General features: G+C 44.8%; 1 long non-coding RNA gene across 1 annotated transcript in view; it reads left to right on the top strand.

Annotated features, from left to right (window-relative positions):
• Nucleotides 1–356: 356 nt before the first annotated feature.
• The window catches only part of LOC142288075 (uncharacterized), a 250,963-nt gene continuing 225,238 nt past the window's right edge, over nt 357–26,081 (top strand). The window contains exon 1 of the long non-coding RNA XR_012748943.1: nt 357–462. This is a non-coding gene — a long non-coding RNA (uncharacterized LOC142288075). The remainder of the gene's footprint in view (nt 463–26,081) is intronic.

Raw genomic sequence — 26,081 nt, 5'->3', positions numbered from 1 at the left:
ATTCGCAAAGCCGACTATTTGAGGTATTCGATCATCCCTAATTAATAATCCATTAATAATCCATAATCGGAATTATACTAATTTAGTGTGGTGCACTGCGCCTAGTCGCCACAAAAAAAAAATCACACAATTACATGTGTATTGCCATCTGTATAACATGTATTATAAACCTTACTGAGGATTTGGTTTTCTCTGCAGTTCACAACAGAACATACATTTACATACGCTCCCTTACTCTGGTTATTCTCTTGAGAGAAAACCAACTTTTGAGGGAGAGCCCTAGAAGAAGAAAGGGAAGGAGCTTAGGTCTGAGGTAAATTCCAGGTAGTCTGAGCGGTGTGGTGAAGTGAGGAGCCTACTGAGAAGAGGTTTTGTCCTGAGGTGATGTCGGAAACCTCTGGAGGGACCAGCTACACTTGTCGGGGCAGGGGTATCGGTTCCTACATCATCGGTAACTTCAAGGTCAGTGACAAAACTGAGAGACTGCAGCCTTTTTAGAAGAGGCAGTAAAATTTCTGGGATCACAGTGGTATGTGTGAGTCTGGAAACTTCTAGAAGAAATAGTGAGTTTTTCTACAGGATTCCAGTCACCTGCTCGCCAGAAGGGATTAAAATATCCGGATTGTTCTTGTCTTGGTAATCAAAGGAAACCAAGATACCTATTCCCTGGTAGGGAAATAGTGGCAGAAAGAGTACACTATCACCACACAGCAGAGAAGCCAAATTCTCATCAGAGCAGGAAGAAAACCCCCATCATTGAGAAGGCTGTAAACAATGTTGTGGACTGTTATGCAAGAGCTTCAGTAAAAGGTAAAAGCTCCCTGTCTCTGGCTGATTTATTCCCTCCAGCACCATCCCTACCTCAACACATCCCCAGGAAAAAGCCCTAGTTGGGGTGGTGAGAGGACAACCCTCTGGCACTGCTCATCACCACCTAACTCCTGTGACCCACCAGCAGTGCCCGGTCACAAACTCTTTATTTATTTTATTTTTCTTTCTCCCCTTTTTAAATATTATTTTTACTCCCCATTATAAAAAGCCTGTCGCTCGCGCCCGGTATGGCCACGTCACCACTAGAAGCCACCGCCGTGACATCAGAGGCCTCCGAGGTGGCACACTAGCAATAAAATGTAAAGTTTTGTTTATTTATTTATTTTACTTTTAATCTGAAAAAATTGGGTGTGGTTGATTCAAATTTTATATTTTTAAAAAACTTATTTTTATTTATTTTTTACATTCCTTATAAATTGTTCTTATTACGAGTAGTATATATTAGAAATCATGGTCCCCTATGAAGCTCAGTATGAGACTGGGCTTCTCATGCCCAGTTGGCAATGACGCTACCTTCAACAGGTGCCCCGTCTTTCATGATAACTTTTTAGTATATTGGAATCATGCCCCCTGAAAATGATGGGAGCTGATGTGTGCTCATGGTGAGTGTGATACTTAAATGCTACTGATTGAGATTGACAGTGGCATGTAAATGGTTAACAGCAGCAATAGGATCTTATGTACATCATTCACTATTTGGTTAATGGACCTTGCAGTGACTAAAATAATCTAATTTACATAAATGGAATGCTTTTTACTCACAAAAAAATTGTGGCAAAAACTTCTGTTCATGATTTCACACTCAAGAGGGTATAAAGACAATGCACTGCAAAATAATATAGATAAAGATTACCATTAATTTTGCAAATGAAGACGTTGCCACAAAGTTAATGGATATTAAAAAAAAAAAAAAAAAAACCCATCATGCATGAAACATGTAATGGATGAGAGCAATAAAATGTAAAATTATGACTAGCCACATAAAATAACTGTATTATACTACAGTATTATTCATATGTAAGAAGTGAATACGCTATAATTATCATACTAGATAACATGATAACTAATAGTATATGAAAGACAAATACCATATTTGTATAGTTTACAGAACTGAATAAAAAGGAACCATAAAACACATGTGGAGCATTTGCCAATTTATTCTCACAGCTGGAAAAATATTCTGACCCCTGAAATTGCAATTATATACATTTTCTTCATCAATCAACATAATAATCAGTAGATAAAAGCATTTTGTTAAGCTGTTACTTTATATATTTTGCAGTTATGAGGACTTTTCTATTGCTGATGAATGTATCTAGAGCCTTTGGTACTTGTAAAAAAAAAATCAAGCAAGTAAAAAAACACAACACTAGTATGAAAAAGGCCACCCAGACTTTGGCCAGACTACTGTGCTTCCTTTTGGTTGCATGCACTCTTAAGGCAAAAAGCTTGAGTTCTTCAGATTTTATTTTTTTTGTAGATCAAAGAAGATGTTTTTTTGTACCGTACGTATGTTTTTGTTTTTTTTTATTTATACGACCTGCAAAACAATTGATGGCAGTGACCTATGATACCAATGTCTTCTAATGTTGCGACGTGTTAATTTGTTTCCCTACCATGGTAGTAGGAGGGAACTATAGAAGGTTTTTCACCATATTGAGAAAGTACAGTCTTTCTTTTCAATGTTTTATTTACTGATACATACGAAACAATTTAAAACAAACAAGAAATGCAGCCTTGTAACAAGGAAAAAAGGGATAAGGTCAAAAATGCTAGACATTTAGGCTATGTGCCCACGGACGCTCGTACCTGCGGATGTATCCGCAGGTACGAGCGCATGTTTCCCACAGCTATTTTTAGTTGCTAGATTAAAGCGGAATAGCTGCAGGAAACATGCGGACATTCACGCGGCTTACCTGCGGACGTCTCGGCCTCTCATCTCCATAGCGGAGGTCCGGGACATCCGCAGGTAATTCGCATGAATAATTGACATGCAATTATACATGCGGATGCCTACATCCGCAGCATGGTCGGCAGCTGCACTTTCCGCAGCGTGGACACAGCACTCCCCATGTCCCATAGGATAACATGGGGAGTACCTGTACATGCTAAAACCTGCGGATTTATCTGGAAAATCCAGAAAAATCTGCAGGTTTTCCGCGGCAAAATCCGCACAAACAGGCTCCCATGGGCACATAGCCTTAGAGAGCTTACAAAGGTTCAGAGATAATGAATGCACAGATATAAAAAGGCTTAAAAGACCTTGAACCTTGTTATTAAAATCAGCAACTAGACCTTCTGAAATAATTAACAATAACATGTATCTATCTTCTAGATTCAAAGAGTAAGAAAGAAAGATGAGAAAGGTATATACGTAGATATAATAGAGACTATAGTTCTGGGTTCAGGTAGAAAAAAAAGAGGGAGAAGATAGAAAAGAAGAAAAGAAGTGGTAAAGTCGGTCCGGGAACAATCATCCTCAGGAATCTCAATGGAAGATTAAAAAGAGTTGAGTGGCAGGATGCGCCAGGTAGGGTGGTTAGGGCTCACAAAAATAAGAAGGAAATGGCATGTGGACGCTGCATTGGAAACCTGCTCAAAATTCTAAATTTTTCATGTCATGTTGATGAGCACGTGAGAACGGAAAAAGTAGGTTTAGACCTGTAGGTTTGCCAAGGTGTGAGAAGGAGGATAGGTTGGGCTGTGAAAAGGCTGCTAGTTCTTCAATGTGGTAGAGTTGGTCTATTTTTAACAGAAGCTGTCTCTTGGTTGGTGCCTTTGTTGAGCGCCAGAGCGGAGCAAGAAAGTACAATCTTAATACTAAGGTGCAGGAATGAGAAAACAATGCTCAGAACAAAAGATAGCTGGAGACGTTGCTTACTAGGAGCTGCAAGTAACTCCGCAGTGTTGAGGCTTAAGGGTACTTTACATGCTGCGATCTCGCTAGCGAGATCGCTAGTGATCGTACCCGCCCCCGCCAGTTGTGTGACAAGGGCAAATTGCTGCACGTTCTGCATAACCTTGCTTACCCCCATCACACGCACTTACCTGCCCAGCGATGTCGCTCTGGCTGGCGATCCGCCTCCTTTCTAAGGGGGCAGTTCGTGCGGCGTCATTTACCGGCCACCCAATAGAAGCAGAGGGGCGGAGATAAGCGAGACGTAACATCCCGCCCACCTCTTCCTTCCTCATTGCCGATGGAGGCAGGTAAAGGAATGTTCGTCGTTTGTTCAGCAGACCCATCTCCATCTATCACCATAGTTACCCAGTTGCTCATAAAGCGACATGTAACGTCCCTGTCCCTGCTTACTGGTCCAAGTATCGGTGGTGAAATGCACCCGGTCACACACAGAGTTTCTCAAGGAAGCGGTGATGTTGTGTGCGACATGCTGGTGTAGCGCAGGCACACCTTTCTTGGAGAAGTAGTGGTGAGTGGGCATCTGGTACTGGGGCACTGCGACGGACATAAGGTCTCAAAAATCCTCTGTGTCCACCAGGCAGAAAGGCAGCATTTCGGTAGCCAAGAGCTTACAGAGGGATAAAGTCAACCTCTTAGCTTTGTCATGGCTCGGAAAAAATGGCCTTTTATTTGTCCACATCTGAGGGACAGACATCTGGCTGCTGTATGGAAACGGTGGTGAGTAGGGTGTCCCTGGAAAAATGCAGGTCTGTGAGGAAAGTGCAGGTGGAGACATGATGTTGCCTTTATCCAAAGTTGGTGCTCTTGATGTCTGAGAGAGCTATGCACCAGCACTTGTTTCCCCTTCCAAACCAACTGACGACCTACCAAGCAAACTGCCTGTTGCGGTTAAAGTGGTGGAAGGTCTGCGTGTAAAACCAGTTGTGACAGCTGTCACCACAGTCATAGAAGATGAATAGCGCGCAGAGGAACTTGAATGGGCAGACGGTGTTTGGCCCTCTCCGCTAGGCTGCATTGCAGCACGGTGAGCTTCCCATTGGGACTTATGCTTGTTATTCATAAGACGATTCATGGAAGAAGTTGTCAAACTGGTGAGTTTTTGGCCTCTACTTATAGATAGCCGACAAATTTTACAGATCACATGATTTGGGAGATCCTTTGCAAGGTCAAAAAAGGACCAGGCTAGGCAAGGCTTAGAGGCCATGCGACCTGCAGAGCCACCCCAACTTGTGCTCAGACACAGAGTGGTGGCTGAGGATGCAGTTTTAGACTTGCTTCCAGTACTCTGTCCAGGAAGGCACAAGGTAACTTCGTCGTCAGTTGCATCCTCCTCCACCGCCTCTGGTGACCTCCTCAAGTGCCTGACTGTGGGTTGACAATAAGTGGGATCTAGAACTTCATCATCAAGCGTTGTGTTTGCACTTCCTCGCCCTCAGACCTAACCTCATCTTGCCCTAACTGAATAGTTAAGTTGTCATCTCAATCAGGTATCTGCGTCTCATCGTCATCAGTATGTTCCTCATTGTCTCCACCAACAGGTGTTACAGTTTGGGAATGAGGGTGTACATTATGCTCAGAAACTTGGTCATCAGGGCCAGAATCTGAGTCAAAAAGCTTCTGGGCATCACTGCAGACCATTTACTGGTCTGTACTCACTGTAGCTTGGGAGCAGACCTCTGATTCACAGGCTATAGTGTGACTGAACAGCTCTGCAGATTCAGCCATCTTTGTTTCACCATACTGTGCAGGGCGGGTGGAGACTTAAGAGCTGGGAGAAAGCAAGTGTGATTGGGATGACAACTCAGGAGGACTGTTGTTTTTTGGATGTTGAAGTTGAGGTGGAGGAGAGGGCACTTGTTGGAGCACTTGAGATCAAGCATGTTCTTTTTTTGTGCGTCATCTACCTTTGTTACAGTTGTTTGGGTCCGTAAAAAAGGGAGCACATCGGATTGTCCACGGAAAGTAGTAGACATCTTACTTTTGCTGGAAGATGGCCTATCTTCAGCAGATGTTAATGTAGCTTTCCCACCTTCCCCACGGACACAAACTTTTTTTCCTTTTCCAACACGCCTGTTCCCTGACAAGATTGGCCACTTAAAATGTGGATGCAAAAATTCAGAGGTGGTGTAGATTGCAGAGGTAGTCTAGCTTTATTGACAGCTGAAGAACCAACACTGACTATCCCAGACAATTTTAGTATGCCCCTAACAGTGGCAGCACAGTTTGCAATTAGAATTGCGTATCAAAAATGGACAGGTGTGTACAATGCAGAGGTGGTCTAGCTTTATAGACAGCTGAAGAACCAACACTGACTATCACAGACAATTTTAGTATGCCCCTATTAGGGGCAGCACAGTTTGCAAATAAAATACCGTAGCAAAAGTGTGCAGGTGGGTACAGTGCTCGGGTTCTGTGGGTCAGTGGACAGGAAAGGAACACTAACTTAGTATTCCAGACACTTTTAGGATGGCAGAAAAAGTGTCAGCTCTTTGGGCAAATAAAATAGCGTGGCAAAACTGGGCAGGTGGGTACAGTGTCCGGGTTGTGAGGGTCAGTGGACAGGAAAGGAACACTAACTTAGTATTCCAGACACTTTTAGGATGGCAGAAAAAGTGTCAGCTCTTTGGGCAAATAAAATAGCATGGCAAAATTGTGCAGGTGGGTACAGTGCCCGGGTTCTGTGGGTACCAGGACAGGAAAGGAAAACTAAGTTAGTATTCTAGGCGCTTTTAGGATGGCAGAAAAAGTGTTAGCTCTTTGGGCAAATAAAATAGCGTGGCAAAATTGGGCAGGTGGGTACAGTGCCCTGGTTCTGTGGTTCAGTGGACAGGAAAGGAACACTAACTTAGTATTCCAGACACTTTTAGGATGGCAGAAAAAGTGTCAGCTCTTTGGACAATTAAAATAGCGTGGAAAAACTGGGCAGGTGGGTACAGTGCCCGAGTTCTGTGGGTACCAAGACAGGAAAGCAAGCCTCACTTTCTATCCCTCCTAATGATGAAATGCAGCAAAAAATTCCCTGAGCTGAGGTACACAGACGCTGTTATCTAAAGCTGTACACAGCGCTTGCACGGAACTGCCTAGCAGCTATGGCTATGAATGCCTGGAAATCAGCCCTGAAAAGGGCTGAAATAACAAGCAGTCCCTAATCCCTACAGCGCTGTGTAGCTTGGACTATGTCTATAGCACACACAGCAAGATAGGCAGCAGCAGCGTGAGCGGTGACTGTCAACCACACGCAGAAGGCAGATAATGGCGGCGACAGGGAAAATGGCCTTATTTTATAAAGCAAGGACAAGTGACATTCACAGCCTATGACACATGCCCTTGCTTGTCTGGCAAAAATCCACTTAGCTGTGTGTGTGTCTGTGAATGGCTGACATCCTGGCCCGTCCCACTGCACGCGCGCTTAGGAAAAAAAAAAAAAAAGGTGATCGGCATTCTCTCAGCACCACAGATATAAACTGCGTCCCCTCCGCACACTATACGCTGAAATTTGATAATAGCATGAATCACAGTGACTCACACTATTTCAGTGAAAAGCCAGCTAGTAACTAGCTAGGCTTTTTGCTAATCGAACCGTTTTCGAATGTAACTTGAGCTATTGAGCTTTTAGCAAAAAGCTCACATTCGAGTTCGATCTCGAGCACCCCCAAAAATCACTCGAACATGAAATTGGTGAACCTCGAACATCACTCAACTCTACTCGTTACGAGTAGCGAGTCCAATGCAAGTAAATGGAAATGCAAGTAATTGTCTGCTGGACACTACAAAGTGCTCTGGGGGCTGAATAAAAGGCTAAAATGGATGCATGATTGTTTAAAAGCCGGGCGGTAAAAGCCGCCATCTTTTTTAAGCAATCAGCTTATGCATGCTCCCCGCCCGGCTCCTTCGCTCCCTGGTGCTGCGCTCCCCGCTGCCCGGCGCTTCGCTTCCCGCTCCCTGGTGCTGCACTTCCCGCCCAGTCCTAACTTATGATTGGGCAGGTAGGCAGTGGGGGAGCAAAGCACCGGGCAGCGGGGAGGGAAGCACCAGGCGGCGAGTGAGGCAGTGGGTAGGGAAGCAGCGGACAGAAAAGCTGTCTGTGAAGTCTCTCTCTCTCTCTGTCTGTCAGTCGGTCAGTGTCTCTCTCTGTTGGTCTCTCTGTCTGTCAGTCAGTCTTTCTCTCTGTTGGTCTCTCTCTCTCTGTCGGTCGGTTTGTCGGTTGGTCTCTCCCTCTCACCCCCTCTCTCATACTCACCGATCACCGGCACTGCGCTGCACGGCTGTCACACTGCTCCGGCAGCTTCTCCTGCTTTGGAAAATGCCTGCCGCTCATTATTCTATCTCGTATTCACTGCTTCCTTAGCCCACCAACGTCTATGCTTGGTTGCAGTCAGATGCGCCCCCACACTGAGTAACAGCTGTCTCACTGCAACCAATCACAGCCGCTGGTGGGCGGGTCTATATAGTGCAGTGCAATAAATAAATAAATTATTTTAAAAAAAATGACGTGCGGCCCCCCAATTTTGATAGTCAGCCAAGATAAAACAGACAGCTGGGGGTTCGTATTCTCCCCCTGGGGGGCACATAGTTATTGGCCTCCCAGGGTAAGATTAGATGCGCTGTTTCTGGCGTTTATCCTAGCTGATCCCAATTGCCCTGGTGCAGTGGCAATTGGGGTAATTGAAGGAGTTAATGACAGGTGATAATTCACACCTGTAATTAAGCCCTGGATTGGTAATATTTAGGTTTCAATGAGATCTCCATATTACCAATCCTGTAATTAAATAGTTAATAAAACACACACACACACACACTCACAGAAATTCTTTATTTAAAAATAAACACAGACACCCTCTTTAACCCATTAATTAACCCCAAACATACCCAGCTCTGACGTAAATCCACAACCGAGCTCCAATGCCAGCTCTGCTGTATCCAGTCCTCGTACTGAGCGGTGAAATGAAGCTGCCACTCAGAGCGAGAACCAGCACAGAATGACAGCTCTGAAGCCCGCTGTTATCAAAACAATGATGTTAGCGCTGTCATTGTGCGTCTCCGCGTCTCCCTGCCAACGCTAAACTGTGTCGGGCAGCAATGACGTCACACACTGTCAGACCTGCCTAATTCCTGCGGCATGAACTCTAGTAACCCAGTCATTCTGTTGTTAGTGGTGGTAGAGAGAGGATTAACCCTCACTACTGTCACTAACATGGAGCTGAGCTGATGACTGCGTGGGACATCGTATTGGACTACTTTGGAGGGATTTTGGGGATTTAATAAAATGGTAAATGAGGGTTTGTCTGATTTTATTTACAATTAATAATATTATTTATTATTATTGCGCCATCAATTCCATGGCGCTTTACATGTGAAAGGGATATACATAATAGGGACAAGTACAATAATCATAAACAGTACAAGACACAGACAGGTACAGGAGGAGAGAGGTCCTTGCCCGCGAGGGCTCACAGTCTACAAGGGATAGATGAGGATACAGTAGGTTAGGGTAGAGCTGATTGTGCGGCACTGTATCAGACTGGGGGTTACGGCAGGTTGTAGGCTTGTAGGAAGAAGTGGGTCTTCAGGTTCCTTTTGAAGCTTGGCAAGGTAGGCGAGAGTCTGATGTCTTGTGGCAGAGCATTCCAGAGTATGGGGGAGGCACAATGAAAGTTTGTTGTCTGTGTTTCATTTTGAATAAAGTTGTTTTGAGTGTCTGTTATTTTACTTTACTACAAGTGAATTAATAAAGTCCAGTTTCAAGCGGAGCTGAATTTTATTAATTCAGGGCTTAATGCCACCTGGTAAAATTCAGGTGACATTAACCCCTTATTACCCAGTTTGCCAATGAACCAGGGCAATTGAGATGAGCCGGGATAAACGCTAGATATGGCGCATCTGATGGATGCACCAAATCTGAGGCGGCTGCTGGTTGCTATCCTTACCCTGGGGGGGGCAATAACTATGTGGCCCCCCAGGTGGAGAATACCAACCCCCAGCTGTCTGTTTTATCTTGACTGACTATCAAAATTGGGGGGACCGCACACCGTTTTTTTTAAATTATTTATTTATTGTACTGCATGATATAGACCCGCCCTTGGCGGTTGTGACTGGTTGCAATGAGACATCTGTCACTCAGCGTGGGTGCGTGTCTGACTGCAACCATTCATAGGCATCAGTGGGCTGTAGAAGCAGTGATTACAAGATGGAATAATGAGCGGCTGGCATTTTCAAAAACAGGAAAAGCTGCCAGAGCAGTGTGACAGCCATGCAGTGCCGTGCCAGTGATCGGTGAGAGGGGGGTGAGAAGGAGAGACCGACCGACAGATAGGGAGAGAGACCGACAGAGGGAGAGAGAGAGACTGACCGACCGACAGACAGAGAGAAAGAGACTGACAGACAGACAGAGATAGACTTCACCGACGGCTTTCCCGTCCGAAGCTTCCCTCCCCGCTGTCTCACTCCCCCACCTTGTGCTTCTCCCCCCACTGCACGGTGCTTCGCTCCCCCGCTGCCTTCCCACCCGATCCTAAGTTAGGACCGGGCGGGCAGTGCAGCACCAGTAAGCGGGTAGCGAATTCCCGGGAAATGGGGAGCGCAGCACCAGGGAGTGAAGGACCCGGGCGGGTAATGTGAAACAGCTGATTGCTTAAAAAAGTCGATGGTTCTTTACCGCCCAGCTTTTAAACAATCATGCATCCATTTCAGCCTTTTACTCAGCCCCCAGACTGCTTTGTAGTGTCCAGCAGACAATTACTCACATTTCCCATTGACTTACATTGGACTCACTACTCATAACGAGTAATTACAAGAATACTTGCAGAGTAACGAGTAGCCCGAATACCGTACTACTCGGCGAGTACTGAGTAGTAATGAGTATACTCGCTCATCCCTACACACCACTAATAAGATGTGCTTAATTCATTAAGTGGTAAGTGTGCAGCTTAATATGTTAGACGTAGCTTACTTCTGCACAGTCCCTCATCAAGAATAGAGTGAAAAACACCAGTCAAAATTAATAGGGCCCCATAGAATTATGTTGGGGGTGTTTCACATTTATTGCAGCAATGCGAAGGGGGCTAATTGATGATGTAGTAAATATAAGATTGCTTTGATGATTCCAAAATATGGGAACTGTGCTCATTTTTTATTTACTTACATGTTCACTTATTAAGCCATTGATAACAGTTAAGCATAAAAAGCACCTGATATCTGATGGAAACTTAACCAATTCTTCATATATCTGATAATAAGAAATTTCTGATTTTAATAGATCTGTCATATTCTTTATGGATTATGAATAAAAGAATTTCAATATGTAAGGATACACAGAGACTTGGGACTTGTTCACATCACATTTCCTTGTTTCTGTTTGACGTATACACAGCAGACTGCCTTGCGACATTATAATTAGTCGATAACTAGTCGAAGAGTCATTGCCTTTCTCAGACTAACCTTCCCACCAACCATGTTATCATATCCCTGTAGGAGCAAGTGAATTGATTCGCAAGAGCAGCACTACCACCAGCTAGTTACAATTTCTGCTTCCCTGGTAATATGCAGTGAACACAGGTATATGCAATTGAGCTTCCTCATGGAACTGCACACGCCCAAGGAGGCAGTAGTGAAGTAGGACACAGCCATGAAATTTGCAGAGTTGGTGGTAACAACTGACTGAATTCTGCATCACCAATGCCTTACCGGGCATTTGCAGTGGGTCAATATAACTGAAGTGTCTTCACTTGGCTTATGTCACAGTGATTAGTGACAGCAAGGGACTTGGGCTCCTAGACTGGCCCTCTGCTGACTCTTATCCCAGAGTTAGCTCTGAAGGTAAAGATATTTGAGCCGCCAACCTGACTCTGCTCCTGACCAGTCCTGATCTTCTATCCTTCCCTACCCCAGGGGAGGGCCGAGACAGGAGTGTGATAAAACTAAAAGGAACAGATGAACAGGGGAAAATAAAACTCTATCTCACAGCATGCTCACAAAAAGTTAAAAGACAAGAGGTAAGGAGGAAAAAGGGAGCAGGGAAGAATCACTAAAATGAGAGAATTCCACAACAGTTCCAAGAACCATGCAATATAATCATCAGCAGGACTGGGGCACAACCACACACAGACCAACACAGCAAAGCTATAGTCGGTATGGGAAGACAAATTCCACCATATTAAAAAGGCGGGGAGTACCTGTGATAAGTTTCCGACAACATGGGATCCCAGATGTAACAAGCAGGCAAGCAAAGTTTAACTCTTGCTAGCCTGACCATTAATGAGCACACAGCTGTTTGATGCCCGAGCCTACCTATGTAACTCCAGAACACCAGAGAAACCATAGTGTAGAATATCAGAATCTACAGTTTGAACGTTGTCTAATGCTGCCATGACATTCAGCGAGTTTTGAGCAAAACTCTGGTGGCTTAGTGGGCATTATCAGGGACACAGTGATTTGCAACTACTCACGTCAGCAAGTACACGGACGCACTCATACACACATAACTACATTCACAGATGCACTCAAACAAACATCACCACGTACTCAAATACACCCATCACCGGAATGTACTCATAATCCATTACAGGAATGCACTCATACACTTATTGTCGCGGGCGGAGGAGGGGACGCTGCGCTCACCCACTGCTCGCGTCCGGCTGCTGCTGCTGCTGCTCGGTGGCTCGAGCGATGGGCCGGATCCTGGGGACTCAAGCGGAGTTCCTCGCCTGTGAGTGAAAGGGGGTGGTTTGGTTTAGGGATATTGTCCGTGACGCCACTCACGGTTGTGGTGAGGTTGTGACACCACCGCTGCTCTGGACGGGGATTCCGGGAGCGATGACAGGGAGCAGCTTGGATGTTGGTTCTTCCCTCCGTGGGTAGGGGGGTTGGTTGTCCAGGGGCCCCGGTGAGGGTTAGGGATGGTAGGCGGGTTACAGGGTCTGGTGAGGTGCAGGGTCGCGGGGGCAGCGCTGTGCCGCACGGCACGGTGGTACTCACTCAGCCAATGACCAATGCAAAGTCTCCGGTAAAACAAATGGCTGGATGGACAGGTCCCACAGACGGCTGCGGTAGCTCTCCGGGTAGGTTGATGGTGACTGCCTTTCCCTGCACCTGTGCTGTGTTTACAGTTCCAATGGCTTCCCACCGGTAACCCGCTCCCCAGCTTGGATGGATGCTGAGGGTGCGCCTTTTGCCCGCAGGCTCTGGCCCCGGGAACTGTAGCCTCGGCGGTGACTGTGTTTCCCTTTACGGTGTGAGCTGTTGCCTTCAATCGGGTCTAGACTGCTGGGAAACCCCGGTGGTTCCCTTCGCTAATGGATTTGACCAGTTTTACGGCGACTCCTAGCCCGGTCAGGATCCGTAAGCCCTGCCGAATGGTGCTGGCTTCTCTTCACTCCCAGATCCGGTACCGGCAGGCCACCGCCCGTCCCCGGTCCTTACGGTTCACTCCAATCAGCCTCTCCTGCAGACGGTCACCACCATCTGCCAACCTTGCTGTATGTGCCCGGGCCACGCACCCGGACACGGTCAGACTCCTCTACTACCACTTCACTTCACTCTCAAAACTAATCTCCCTCCTTTTCCCACCTCCAGGACTGTGAACATCTCGGTGCGCGAGGCCAACCGCCTGGCCCACCCCCTGGTGTGGACATCAGCCCATGGAGGGAGGCAGCAAGGATTTCTGTCTGACCTAGATGTGCCTAGCCGGGGTGTGGGGTGTGTTGTTGTAGTACCTGTGACGTCCTGGCTTGTCCAGGGCGTCACATTCCCCCTTAGTAAAATGCAGACCGTCCGCGGGCTGCCCGTCCATCACCGGTTTTATTTTTGTTAACTGTAGAAAAGGGGTAAAACACAATAAACATTAAAACATAAGCATTTGCATCAATCTTCCCATAACGGGAGGTACGGTACTTAAACGTTGCAAACGGTAACGGCTTCCGCTCTTCTCCCACCCAAACAACCTGGCCCTGATGCTGCCCCTAAGAAGTGGGCAGCACCCCTTGCCCCAGTCCATCACCATGCTGCCCGAGCGGGAACAGTCTCTTTCAGGGGACCCGCGTCCATGGGGACCCCTGAACCCCCGGAGGATCGCCACCGGTTACGGTAGTGGCGGACCTGGGCCATCCCTTTCCTCCAGGCCCATCCTCCCAAATCAGCCTCTCCGGAGGCGGTAACGGAATCAAGCCAACTCATTTTTATTTACATTCCACTAAGTTTGTGGTTGTCCTGCAAGTTCTCGGGCTTGTCCGTAAGCAGTTCCTTACACAAGGATTGCAGACAGTCCCTACGGGGACAACAGTTGCCGGCAACGGCCGGTTTAATCAAAACCTCAATCAGGTTACATCTTCGGTTGATTTGCTCTTATCATTTAAAACTTTTAAACTGGTGGTCCCAACGGGGACAACTTGCAGAGGGGCTCCGCTGACCTTGAGGCGGCTACCACCGCAGGGGGTCGGCCCACTCGGGGACCGGTCAGTACATGGGGTTCTCCTTCCATAGGCAGTTCAGTCCAGAACCACTAACGGCCATTAGGAACGGCAGCGGAGGCAGCGTATTTGGGACCCCCTCCTCCATCAGCGGCATTCTTTCTGGACCTCCGGCTGCGGTGCTGGCTCCCGACTCCCACGCAATCAGGGCTGGTTCTGGAGTTTGGGTGGACTGATCGCGATGCGGCACGGCTGCAGCGGCCCCTTGCTCACGGGCCCGCACCACGGCAACCATTCTGCGCATCTCCGCCTTCCAATCCATCAGCTGCTGCAGGCACTGCGCCCTCACCTTCAAGCAGAACTGGCCCAGCTTCCACTCCAGCCATGCGGCGGTCCCGGTGGGCAGCTCACCCGGGCCGCAGTCTTCAAAGGCTACTTCTCCTCGGTTCCCCCAGAGCTTGGATGCCCCGGTGGCGGGTACTCCCGTGCTCCAATTCGAGGACGCCGCCATCTCTCCGTCTGCGTTTCAGCTTTCGCGCCTCCACTACTTGGGAAGACGCTCGAGCAGGGACTTTTCGTGCCCAAAATGGCGGCTTCTCCAAATTTTCGGGGGGACACCTCCGGCGGTCACAAGGCGCACCTCTACCAGACGGCAGAGCGGTAAGATCCTGTTTGTGACGCCAAGTTGTCGCAGGCGGAGGAGGGGACACTGCGCTCACCCACTGCTCGGGTCCGGCTACTGCTGCTGCTTGGTGGCTCGAGCGATGGGCCGGATCCTGGGGACTCGAGCGGCGTTCCTCGCCCGTGAGTGAAAGGGGGTGATTTGGTTTAGGGATATTGTCCGTGATGCCACCCACGGTTGTAGTGAGGTTGTGACACCACCGCTGCTCTGGACGGGGATCCCGGGAGCGATGACAGGGAGCAGCTTGGATGTTGGTTCTCCCCTCCGTGGGTAGGGGGGTTGGTTGTCCCAGGGCCCCGGTGAGGGTTAGGGAGGGCCTGGTGAGGTGCAGGGTCGCGGGGGCAGCGCTGTGCCGCACGGCACGGTGGTACTCACTCAGCCAATGACAAATGCAAAGTCTCCGGTAAAACAAACACCTGGATGGACGGGTCCCACAGACGGCTGCGGTAGCTCTCCCGGTAGGTTGATGGTGACTGCCTTTCCCTGCACCTGTGTTGTGTTTACAGTTCCAATGGCTTCCCACCGGTAACCCGCTCCCCAGCTTGGATGGATGCTGAGGGAGCCCGTTTTGCCCGCAGGCTCTGGCCCCGGGAACTGTAGCCTTGGCGGTGACTGTGTTTCCCTTTACGGTGTGAGCTGTTGCCTTCAATCGGGTCTTGACTGCTGGGCGTCCCCGGAGGTTCCCTTTGCTAACGGATTTGACCAGTTTTACGGCGACTCCTAGTCTGGTCGGGGTTCGTAAGCCCTGCCGAATAGTGCTGGCTTCTCTTCACTCCCCTATCCGGTACCAGCGGGCCACCGCCCATCCCCGGTCCTTACGGTTCACTCCAATCAGCCTCTCCTGCAGACGGTCACCACCGTCTGCCAACCTTGCTGCATGTGCCCGGGCCACGCATCCGGACACTGTCAGACTCCTCTACTACCACTGCACTCTCAAAACTAATCTAATCTCCCTCCTTTTCCCGCCTCCAGGACTGTGAACTCCTCGGTGGGTGGGGCCAACCACCTGGCCCACCCCCTGGTGTGGACATCATCCCCTGGAGGGAGGCAAAAAGGATTTCTGTTTGACATAGATGTGCCTAGCAGGGTTTTGGGGTGTGTTGTTGTAGTACCTGTGACGTCCTGGCTTGTCCAGGGCACCACATTATCACCATGTAGAAGACACATTCATAGATTCATCATCGCATACAGAAATGCACTTGTGCATCCATCACCGCATACAGGGACACACTCATACACCCATCACAATGTACAGAGATGCACTCATACACACACACCACTACATACATGGATGCACTCATAGATACATATCTATCTACACAGATGCACTGATATAAACATCGCCACATACACACTCATACAGCCATAACCGCCTACAGAAACACACTTGCATACCCATAACTGCATATAGGGATGCACACATACACCAGTCAAAATGTACAGAAATTCACTCATAAACACCACAACATATATGGATACACTCATAGTCACATATCAACGTACACAGATGCATTCATGCAAACATCACCACAGATCAACATGTATACTAATGCAATTAGACTGTTATAATAATAAAATAATATTTATTCACTCAGCGCTTTACATACATTGGCAACACTGTCCCCATTGGGGCTCACAATCTAAAGTCCCTACCAGTATGTCTTTAGAGTGTGGGAGGAAATTGGAATAACCTGAGGAAACCCAAGCAAACACGGGGAAAAAATGCAAACTTCTTGCAGATGTTGTCCTTGGTGGGATTTGAACCAGGATCCCAGCACTGCAACACTGCAGTTCTAACCACTGAGCCACTGTGCCACCTGGTGGTACTGTGGCTATTACTGAGTCACACATACAACACATTGACATACATAAACAGCTGTATTGTCAGCTACCTTTCAGCTGGTGAGATTAGAACAGGAGGCCCACTTCTGGCCTCATAAGAAGCAGAGAGATACCTTATTATAAGCCTTTCCAATTGCCTGCAGATACTCATGCTCTCATGTGGTCCTTCCAACATGGTGTGTGACAGCCAGCACCAGCTTCCTCAGTAGTGTAATACTGCCTGCTTCCTTGTCTCTGATTGGTGAAACAGCACACTGCAGCCTCTGTTGACTGCTGCTCCACCAATCAGAGGGCAGAAAGCACACTGCACCCTCTTGTGACTGCTGCTCCTCCAATCAGAGTGATGTGGCTGGGCCAGCATAGAATTTAAAGGTACTTTGCGACTGGTAAAATAATGTGTGACTGAGTGGTCCTAAGCTGCTGCTGGGAGACCAGACCAAGGGGCATTTTCCCTTCAGCCCACAGTCCCAGCCAGCCCTTGGCTAAAGTCAATGAAAATATTGTCTTTCAAACCATGACATTGCTCAAACACTGACTGCATAAATGGCTAGACATCTTAGAAAGTATTGTAATAATAGAAGATTTCATCCATGTGTGGCAACTAAAGAGTGCATGACTTTGCTAATACAATTACAATGATAAAGCAAGCTTATGTGCTCATTTACTTGTGAGGATGTGCATGACCTTTTGGCAGTGCGATTTGTGCAGGTGAAAGATGCCTTACAGGTTCACACTGTGTGTCCCAAACAAGGTTTCAAAATTTCAGTAGTTAAAATTAAAACTAGCTGTGTGTACTGGCAACCTAAAGCCAATGCTGTCAATTTATTCCGAAAATGTAACTGGATTTACTTGCTTTTTTATTTAAGAAAATAAATAAATAAATTTGACGGTTTCACGGAATGTGACATATTATATATGTAGAACTCACTGAACTTTAGCACTTCATTTTTACTTTACCAGTATGTTAATAAAAATGGGTTATAGGACAAATGGTGACTTATTCCAACCACTGGCACGCTAATTAAAGCAGCCTGCAACATAAGATGACTGATAACTTGACATATACATGAAGCCAAAAGCTGGAACTAGCTTGTTTGCACAGATAATGAGACAGTGGAAGAGCTGTAGTTAAAGGACTCTGAAGGCAATCAGAATTTATATGAGCTGACATTTTTCTGTAATGTTTGCTTGAAAGTGCACACAGTTTTTTTTGTATTAATACTTCTTTCATGATGCTATCACATCCATATAACTGCCATAAGGGAAACAGTAGGCTTTTCATCTAGTTGAGATGTTTCTACAGATTCAAAGACGGAAAGACATTTAAAAGATCATAACAAGCAAAACTTCCCAAACTTTAATAGTGTAGCAGCATTTTTTTAAAAAAAACCTCCTCACTTTAAAAGGTAAGTTCACAAATTGGGGCTTTGCTGGGGATTCTTTCCCTATCAAGTCTGCAAGCATCTGGAGGTTTGGAAACAATGTCATATCCACACAAATTCATGAGGATTCTACAGATTTCACTAAAGACTATCAGCACATTTGAGAAAAAAATACCTGAGTCAGATGGGCCTGGGTGAAAGTTTGGATTTGTGCACCCGCCCATATGTTGGTCAGATGTATGGGCCTTTGTAGTGTTTGAAATTCTATAAAGACATGTGTGTTGCCCCCTCATACTGTAATAATGGCCCCCATCCTGTAGTTATGTCATGCCTTCTGGTCACCTTCCTGATATAATGTCCTCCATCTGTGGACCATTCAAATAATCATGTGGCCCTTGCAGTAATAATATCCCACATCCTGGGCCCCTTCTAGTATGAATGTTCCCCAACCTTGACCACTTTCACTAATAACGTCCAACATATTGGCACCCCCTCCCAAGTATAATGTCCCACATTCTTGCCCCCTTTCTAGCATAAGATCCAGTAAAAGGATACATTTTCACCAAATAATTGAAAAAATCTTCTTTATTAATCCATTAAAATGTTATGGCAAATATGTGAGGAACTCCAAACAAATAATATGCAATCTAGCAATGGACTACATATTTCAGCGCTATGCGCCTTCTTCGCGGTCCTCAAGAAATTCTTGAGGGGTCTAGTTTTCAAAATGGGGTCATTTGTAGGGGATTGCTAATGCTTAGCTACATCAGTGGGTATCTGAACACAATATGATGTCCGCTAATGAAACAAGGCAATTTTGTGTTCCAAAACTCTGAGCCCTGTCGTGCTCCCAAATAGTAGTATTTCAAAACAAATCGAGTATTGTCGTACTCAGGACAAATTGAGTAACAAATTTTATGGTGAATTTTCTCCTGTTACTATTGTGAACACAGATTTTTTTAATTTCATGGCTCAATGCTATACACTTCTGTGTAGCACCTGTGGGTTCAAAGTGCTCACTACACATCTAGATAAATTTCATGAGGGATATTGTTTCCAAAATGGGGACATCTGTTGGGGGTTTAGGCACATCAGAGACTCTCCAAATGCCATATGATATTTGTTAAAGATTCCAGACAATTTTGCTTTCCAAAAGTCAAATTATGCTCATTACCTTCCAAGCCCTGTCATGCACCCAAACAGTAGCTTTGGGCACCATACAGCTAGATAAATTCCTTGAGGGGTCAAGTTTAAAAAAGTGTCACTTTTGGGTAATTTCTATTGTTTAGACACATCAGGGGCTCTCCAAACATGACATGACGTCAGGTAATGATTCTAGCAAATTTAGCGTTCTAAAAGTCAAATGGTGCTCCGTCTCTTGTGAGCCCCTCTGTGTGCCCAAATAGTAGTTTACAGTATATATTAAGTGTCAGCATACTCAGGAGAAAGTGCACAGCAAGTTGTGAAAAAAAAAATTTGAGCCAAAAACCATTTTGAGGAAAAACTAGATTTTTTATTTCCAACGTTATAAAATTCTGTGAAACACCTGAGGGTTTAAGGTGCTCACCGTAACTCTAGATAAATTCCATGATCTGTCTAGTTTCCAAATGCTGTCACATACATTGAGTGTGGTCCCTCTCAAGGGGTTTTGTTTGTTTATTCACATCAGCGGTTCTCCAAACATAACATGGCAACCGCTAATGACTTCAGCCAAGTTTCTTATACAAAAGTAAAATGGTGCACCTATCCTTTGAAGCCCTGCCATGCATCTTCCCTTTCAAGCCCTGCTTTGCTCCGAGCCAGTAGCTTTCCCCCACATATGAGCTACCAGGAAATTCAGGAGAAATTGAACAACAAATTCTATTGTGCATTTTCTCCTGTTATCCTTTTGAACATAAACAAATTTGGGCTAAAACAACATATTTTGTGGGAAATGTGATTTTTAATTTTCACAGCTCAAAGTTATAAATTTTTTTGATGCACTTACAGGATCAAAGTGTTCACCACACATCTAGATAAATTCTTTGAGAAGTTTCGTTTCAAAATGGGGTAACGTTTTGGAGGTTTCCACTGTTTTGGCACATAAGGGACTCTGCAAACATGACATGCTATGAGCTAATTATTCAAGAAAACTTTGCATTTCAAAAGTCAAAAGGTGCACTTTTCCTTCTGAACCCTGTCCAAACAGTAGTTTTCCACCAATTGTGGTACATCAACCTACTCAGTAGAAATTGCACAACGGTCACACAGTGTTCAGCTCTAAACTCAATAGGTGTCATGGTGAGTTCTGACCCTGTTCACACTGCAGAGTCTGACATGCCACCTGGTGCTTTTGAATTGCTCAATCAGACCGGTTGTGTGCAAACTACTGATCAGTCTAGTAGGAGTTCATTTCTGCTGGCCTGTGTTTGATGCTATGGTCACAGGTTATTGGAAGCCTATCACAGCCATCTCTGCCCTTTTATCCCTTCACATCCGATGACGTACTGGTACGTCATAGGTCATGTAGCAGTAATCACCGCCGGTTGCTGCAGGGATTCGGAGGTGATCCCTGAACATGTCTTCTGATTTGAACAGCAGACATGTGGGGCTAAAGGGGGTGTTACACACAATGATATATCGGGCGATATGTCGTCGGGGTCACGGATTTCGTGACGCACATCCAGCATCATTTGACATATCGTAGCGTGTGAAAGCTACGAGTGACTGTTAACGAGCAAAAATACTCACCTTATCGTTGCTCGTTGACACGTCGTTCATTTTCAAAATATCGGTCACATTCCTGGATGCAGGTTGTTTGTCGTTCCTGAGGCAGCACACATCGCTCCATGTGACACCTCAGGATCGACGAACACAGCTTACCTGCATCCTGCTGGCAATGAGGAAGGAAGGAGGTGGGAGGGATGTTACATTCCGCTCATCTTCGCCCCTCCACTTCTATTGGGCAGCCGCTGTGTGACGTCGCTGTGACTCCGAACATCCCTCTCCCTTGAGGAAGAGGACGTTCGCCGCCCACAGCGAGGTCATTCGGGAGGTAAGTACGTGTGACAGGGGTGACCGACTTTGTGCGACACAGGTAACAAATTGCCCGTGACGCACAAACGATGGGGGCAGGTGCGATCGCACATGCGATCGCACGATAAATCGAGGCGTGTAACGGGGCCTTTACCCTGCAATTCATAAATGACCTCCAGCCTAACATGCTTTAACATGAGTTTTTCCCTGCATACTTTATAGGTTCACCTGCAGGCAGGGGCCCGCAATACAAGTCCTGACAGTATCACAGCATACTATAAGTCCAGTATTACATAATATAGGATATAGAAAATGTTCTTTTTATTCTATACCACGTTAGGTTGCATTGTGGTTTAATAGTCCTAACTCTCACCTTTCTGACTAACGTCAGCTGCATTTTTCCCATATACATATAATACACAGATATTGTGACGCTTGTCCTTTTGTTGAAACTTTCAAACTGTCTTAAAATCCATAGGGAGTTAATGTCCGTGATGAAGGCTCTGTTATGAGCCTAAACATCGGACTACTCAACTTTGTATTGATTGTTTATTTTTACTACATTAAAAGTCACAAGCATTAAGACAACCAACTACTCTTCATTTCTTGGATTAGTGTGTCGAAGTTTTTGTTTTTTCATCTAGACTGCTTTTTATTTCAGATCACCTATTATACAGTTGAGTCGAGCTTTACCTATCCTGGTGTGGGTATAACATGCGCGGGTGGATTGAGCCTGCTTGCCACTTAGATCGCACTGTCAAAATGTGACAGTGCAATTTAAATGGTCAAGGCAGAGATTGAGCCGTTCCCCGCCACCATTGGAGACCCCATGATGTGGTCATGGGGAGCCAATGGTTGTCATTTTAGCTCGAGGTCATGTGATGACCCCTGACATGACTATGACATACTTCGTATAAAAGCCGACAGAGCGGTGGCTCTTAAAGGAACAGTGCATTTTTGTTGATTGCAGCAGAACAGCTCTGATCAACAGAGCACAAGTGATCAGACAGTGAATGTGAATCCATAAAGTCTAATAGGGGGACTAGTAAAATAAATAAAATAAAAAAACTGAAAAGTTCAAATATCCCCCCATTCACCCCATTGAAAATAAAACAGTTAAAAAAAAATAAAAAACATACTCATATTTCGTATGCCCGATCCATCAAAATATAAAATCAATTAATCTAATCGGTACACGGTGTGGCAAGAGAAAAATTACAAATGACAAAATTATGTTTTTTGGATGCCACAATTTTTTTTTTAAATGCAATAACAAGTGATGAAAATGTAGCATCCGTATCGCACACAAAAGTAAGCCATCACTAAGCCACAGATCCAATAGAAAGAGAACTCTATGGGTCTCAGAAAATAGCGCTAAAAGTGCCAGTCTTTTTTTGGACAATCTTCTAAATTTTTTTAAGCTCTTAGATAAAAGTAAAAGTATACATGTTTGATATCTACGAACTTATACTAACCTGAGGCATCATCATTATCGACTCATCAGTATTACCACATAGTTAAAATGGTAAATCCAACACTGCAAAAACCATTTGCAATTTTACTGTACTGATTGTTTTTTTCCTTTTTCCAGTATACTATATGATAAAACTAATAGTTTCATTCAAAAGTACAACTCGTTCCACAAAAATAAGCCTATATATGGCAAGATTGATAGAAAAATAAAAAAGATATCGCTCTCGGAATAAGGGGAGCAAAAAATGAAAACGAAAAATCGCCCTGGGGTTTCATGTGTTGTGGATATTTCCTCATTGTCTATTTCCTCCTGAGAACATATTGTTTTAGCTTTGTGTGTGCTAGCATTAAGTTTGAGTTTTGTTTTTTCCCTGTCTTCTTGTTTGGGATAAATCACTCCTTTCCCAGCTCTCCCTAGGGGTGGTGGTTAGGGGGTATACACTAGGGCTATTCAGGAGCTGGATTTAGGCTGGTTGTCCTGACCTCTTCTCCATCAAAGTATCTTTGAGAAAAGGGACAACTAGGCCCCCCTAGCCTTAGGGCCAGTGCAGGAGCCCCTATTCCATGTTAACTTGTCACACCCTTTGACAAGAAATTGTATGATGCATTTTCTCTTGTTACCCTTGTGAAATTAAAAAAGGGGGCTTAATTAACATTTTTGTGGAGAAAGGTAAAATTTTCATTTTGTTATTCTTAGCCATTGCTTTAATTCCTGTGAAGTACTTGAAGTGTTAAACTTCTTAAATGTGGTTTTGAGTAGTTTGAGTGAAGTTTTTAAAATGGTGTCACTTTTGGTAATTTTCTTTCATTAGGACTCTCAAAGTCACTTCAAATGTGATGTGATCACTAAAAAAAAAATGATTTTGTAAAATTTGTGGAAAAATTAGAAATTGCTGATAAAGTTTGAACCCTTTTAGCTTCCTAACAAAAAATATATATTTCAAGTATGGTGCTTATGCAAAGTAGACATGTGGTGTATGTAATTTATTAACTATTTGTGTGAGATGATTCTCTAATTTAAGTGAATAACAATTAAAAGTTTGGAAATTGGGACATTTTTATTACATTTCCAATATTTTTTCAAATAAATTCAAAATTAATCCTTCTAAATTTACCACTCATGAATTATAATATGTCATGAGAAAACATTCTTAGAATCACTGGGATCTGCTGCAGCATTCTAGAATTATGTTTGTCAGATATGAAAATATTGTCCAGGTTAGGTAGGTGCAAACACAAGGTGAATCAGGTAAAAGTCCTAGGAGGATGACATTAGAGGTGTGCACCAGTTTACCATAGTAATTAGGGATGGGCGAACCCGAACTGTAAAGTTCAGGGTTCGTACCGAACACATGGTGTTCGTGCACATGACCCCGAACACAAGCTTTCTGGAATGTTCGAGTTACAGTTCGTGTTACAGTTCGGATCCAGGGGCTGGGGAAAAAAAGCACGTTATTAAAAAAACATTATGATCCTACTTACAGGTCTCGCGACGTCCTGCAAACTCTGTCTCCCAGCGCTTCTGCTTCCTCGTTCGTCCGATCATTGCTGTTCCCCCAGTAAGCACCTCTGGCTAGAAGGACCTGCCGTGACCGTGACATCATACCCATGTCACCAGTCACGTGTGAATGTTGTATTACCTCATTGGTTACAGACTCGTCATGTGAGTATGATGTCATCAAAGGTCCTGGTGTGCCATGATGCGAGTATCAGCACATCACGGCTCACAATCCCCCGACAGCAGCGGGTCAGCTGCATGTATTTCCATGCATCTGAGGCGCTCCTGTCCTGAGAGTGGGGTGATGCAATGCGAGACACAAGTGCAATCATCTCGTCACTGTCAGCCTTCTTCATCGCTCTGTCCAGAGCGATGTAGCAGACGTGACATGTCTCTCTGTGCTTTTACTTTGCAGAGGTCATTTTCACACCATCAGGAACCCTAAAGGGGCCTACCAGATGTCTCCCCATGTTTCCGGCCCAAAACATGACTCCTCCACCTCCTTGCTGATGTTGCAGCATTGTTGGGACATGGTGGCCATCAATCAACTATCCACTACTCTATCCATCTGGACCATCCAGGGTTGCTCGACACTCATCTGTAAACAAGATTATTTGAAAATTAATCTTCATGTATGTCTGGGTCCACTGCAACCATTTCTGCTTGTGAGCACTGGTTAGGGGAGTCCAAATAGTAGGTTTGAGGACTCCTGTCATTATTATGACGTAATTCCTCTTACAGCTGACAGAGCGTCGGCTATAACAAGAACACAGCATTTCTCCTGATCAGAGCGATGCTGCACTGATCTGGAGAAATGAATCAGCAATTAGACTGCTGATTCTTCTAGCCACATAGAAGGACTAGTAAAATTAAAAGGAAAGTTAATAAAGTTTTAAACATTTTTTTAAAAATAAAAACCTAAAAGTTTAAATCACTCTCCATTTGCCTCATTGAAAATTAAAGGGTTAAAAAAATATATACATTTGGTATCACCATGTTCAGAAAAGATAAAATCAATTAATCTGATCAACAAACGGTGTACCGGTAAAACAAATTCCAAATGCCAAAATAACATTTTTTGATTGTCACAAGTTTTGCACAAAATGCGATAACAGGCGATCAAACATAGCATGTGCGTAAAAATGGTACCGTTAAAAATGGCAACTCGAGACACAAAAATAAGCCATATACTGTATCCCAAAAAATGAGAACGCTATGGGTCGTGGAATATGGTGCAAAAAGTATGCCACTTTTTTGGACAAACTTCAGAATTTTTTTAACCCCTTAGATAAAAGTAAACCTATACAGGTTTGGTGTCTATGAACGTGTACCAAGCTGAGGCATCAAACTGACACATTATTTTTGCCATATAGTGAACACGGTGAGTAACACACCCCAAAAACAATCGTATAATCACACTTTTTTGCAATTTTTCCACATTTGTATTTTTTTTGCTGGTTTCCAGCACACTATATAGTAAAAATTATGGTTTAATTTACAAGTACAATGCATCACACAAAAAACAAGCCCTCATATGGCAAGAGTGATGGGGTGCAAAAAAAACCCCTAAAAAGGACGAAAGCCCAGAGGTTAATATCTCAGCTTTTTCTTTGTCCTGTATCACTATCCTGTTATGATATTTTATGGGGCCGATACTATCCTTTTTTACATTTTGGCATTGATGTATTTATAAAATATTTTGAGGTTTATTTTAATGTCTTTGGCGATTTTTGTTTCAGTAGGTAATTTTGCTTGCTTGATTTTCTTTTTTATTTTTCCTATTGAGAATTCTATACTCCTGAAATGCTATGCTATTTCTGTATTCTCAGGCTTCAAGATTTTGAATGTGCTTTGAAAGAATATCAGTGTAAAAGGTGAAAAGCCTAAAGTATGCCAATAAAAAAAAAAAATTCCAATGAAGGGTGAAATATAAATGTGCAAATCGTATTCTGTACTATGTATTAGATAAACAAATTGAGGGTGATGGGCTATCCCACAAAAATACCTATATAATATTTAAAGACCATATATGGTA

This window comes from Anomaloglossus baeobatrachus, chromosome 2 (genome assembly GCF_048569485.1).
Source record: "Anomaloglossus baeobatrachus isolate aAnoBae1 chromosome 2, aAnoBae1.hap1, whole genome shotgun sequence".
NCBI classification, from domain to species: Eukaryota; Metazoa; Chordata; class Amphibia; order Anura; family Aromobatidae; genus Anomaloglossus; species Anomaloglossus baeobatrachus.
Note: the sequence above shows the minus strand (reverse complement) of the source record. Positions and strands in the feature narration are given on the sequence as shown.